The sequence below is a fragment of the Carlito syrichta genome, unplaced genomic scaffold (genome assembly GCF_000164805.1).
Source record: "Carlito syrichta isolate Samal-C Ts95f unplaced genomic scaffold, Tarsius_syrichta-2.0.1 Scaffold314703, whole genome shotgun sequence".
Taxonomy (NCBI): Eukaryota; Metazoa; Chordata; class Mammalia; order Primates; family Tarsiidae; genus Carlito; species Carlito syrichta.
In genome coordinates this window covers 89,624-92,494 of record NW_007258799.1, presented here as the reverse complement: position 1 = coordinate 92,494, position 2,871 = coordinate 89,624, and the positions used below count along the sequence as shown (strand labels likewise).

Below are 2,871 nucleotides of genomic sequence, written 5' to 3'. Positions count from 1 at the left end.
GTTGGAGTCTCACTCTGTCGCCCAGACTAGAGTGCAGTGGCCACTCCCGGCCACCGCAGTCTCGACCTGCTGAGCTCTGGCCATCCTTCCACCTCAGCCTTCCAAGTAGCTGGAACTACAGGCGTGCGCTACCACGCCCCGGCTAATTTTTTGATTTATTGTAGAGATGAGGTCTCGCCAAGTTGCCCAGGTGGTTCTGGAACCCATGGGCTCAGGCAATCCACTCACCTCATTCTCCCAAAGTGCTGGGATTACAGGCTGAGCCACCGAGCCCGGCATGGTCATGCTTTTTCATCAGTAGCTTGCTCTTCCTTTTCTATCTCGTTAGGATCTCTGTATAAGTAGAGATCAGGCATAACCTCCCATGGGAGTTTGTGGGAGATGATACCACACATGCGCAGAACTTCCGAGCCAGCATCCCCCACATCAGACTCACTGAGTGAGTTCCCTTGTTGTTGTACAGAATGGCAATGTCCATAAAGCGCAGAGGAGAGTCTGTGTTACACAGAGCAGTGGTGAGCAGGTTAGCATAACATGCCTCTGTGAGGTGCTGGTGGTCAACCCTGGGATCAGGAATCACCAGCAGACAGCGCTCCTGGAATGCTGCCTGGATCTGGTTGGTGAAGGTTCCAGTAGTGAAGCCGCCAGCAGTAGGAAAGTAGAGGGACAGTAGAGGGACAGGCTAGAGGGACAGTAGCAAACTTCAGCGCAGCCCGCTGGCCAGCATTCCTGGAGGACATGACACTGACATCAGCAGGATTTTCAATGGTAACATCAGCCCAAGCTGCCAGAAGCTTTTCCCAGGTCCTTTTCAGATTTATGATGTAGTTGCCCTCATTTTTCCTTTAATAGATGTATTGTTCCATTTGGTAGGTAAGATGGGTGCCACCTAAGTGGGTTCCTGCTGCAAGGACATTGAGGACATCTTCCTCCTTCATTTGCCAGACATCAAGGGCTCTGGACATTGGTAATGTTTCCCTTTAAGTTGCTACGGAAATCCAGAACAATGCCATTGCCACATGGACCCCTCTCTGGGTAGCATGAAAGGTAATCTTTTTACCTTTAGCCATTCAGATGAGTGCTTAATGGTTTGTCACTTTGGTTTTACATCGCATTTTTTTCTGATGACTACTGATACTGGGAGCTTCTTCTTTTGTAAAGTGCCTGTTTGTCTTTTACTCCTTGTTGTTTATTTATCTTTTTATTATGCAGCCATAGAAGTTTATACATTCTGAATACAAATCCTTTGTCAGATAAATATACTGTAGACAGCGGCTCGGTGGCTCAGCCTGTAATCCCAGCGCTTTGGGAAGTCGAGGTGAGTGGATTGCCTGAGCCCACGGATCGAGACCCGCCTGGGCCACTTGGCGAGACCTCATCTCTACAATTTGTAAAAAATGAGCCGGGCGTGGTAGCGCGCGCCTGTAATTCCGGCTACTTGGAAGGCTGAGGCGGAAGGATCGCCGGAGCCCAGCAGGTCGAGGCTGCGGTGGCAGGGAGCTGGCACTGCACTCTAGTCTGGGCGACAGAGTGAGACTCCAACTCAAAAAATAAAATAAAATAATAATAATAATAATAATAATAATAATTCTATTAGCCGGGTGTGGTAGCGCATGGCTGTAGTTCTGGCTATTTGGAAGGCTAAGACAGAAGGATCGCCAGAGCCCAGTAGGTTGACACTGGGGTGGCCATGAGTGTGTCACTGCATTCCTGCCTGAGGGACAGAGTGAGACGCCAACTAAAAAAAAAAAAAATTTCTTGGGCAGCTGAGGTGAGAGGATTGCCTGAGCTCAGAGATTTGAGACTAACCTGGGCAATTTGGTGAGCCCTTGTCTCCACAATAAATCAAAAAATAAGCGGGACATGGTAGCCTGCCCCTGTAGTTCCAGCTGCTTGGAAGGCTGAGGTGGAAAGATAGCAGGAGCCCAGCAGGTTGAAGCTGCAGTGACTGAGAGCATGCCGCTGCACTCTAGCCTGGGCAATAGAGTGAGACTCCAACTCAAAAAAAAAATATCTATTTCAGAAGGTTGTGAAAAGACAAGAAATAAAAATAAAAAATAAAACAAAAACAAAACAGAAGATTGTGGAAGAGCTAAGTGAGCATGAAATATCTTTCCCTAAGTACTGAACCTAAAGCAGAGTGCTCAGAATCCAGTCATACCTCCAGTCAGGCTTCCCCCCTCCCAACCCCAGCCTTTGTCACCTAAGCCTATTTGCTCCCTGAAGTCCACACTCCATCCCTCCTTCATGCTCTGTCCCCTTCATTCTAGCTTCAGCTCACACTCCTGGGAAATAAATCTGTTGCTGTCAAGTGACTAACAAGCTCAGGATTGTCAACTCTTCACTTTCTTTATCTCTCAGCAGCTTTCCTCATTCTCTATAAATCCTTTCTCTTATTTCTCTCATTCCCTGTGGATTTACTTCAGAAAGTTTATCATGAAGTGGTTCTAGCTAGAAGAAAGAATAGATAATGATAAGAAATAAGAGATTTTAAGCTTTCAAATATTTTGAATTTTGAACCAAACCCAAACAGAACATAATTAAGAAATCTGAAACCACCCCCCAAGTATGTCAATCTACAGCATTTTTATATTATTGGTTATATGTAATATACACAGAAGATAATAGAAATATATGCAGATAGTCCTCATCTTGCACAGGTCTGATGTGCATGTGTTGTAATATTTGCTAATCAAAGCAAGAACTGTGGGTGGACATATGTCTTGAATTTGGTGTCTTTTTACCTTTTGTTTGTTTGACATGTTTTTAGACTTTGCATGCATTATTTCTTGCTGATCGTGTCATTGTATGTCTTTCTTTTTTTTTTGAGTCGGAGTCTCACTCTGTCGCCCAGACTGGAGTGCAGTGGCC

The 2,871-nt window shown here is 45.8% G+C and overlaps 1 pseudogene; it reads right to left on the bottom strand.

The window, feature by feature from the left end:
• Window positions 1–281: 281 nt before the first annotated feature.
• LOC103274279 lies at window positions 282–965 on the bottom strand (annotated as a pseudogene).
• Between the last annotated feature and the right edge of the window lie 1,906 nt (window positions 966–2,871).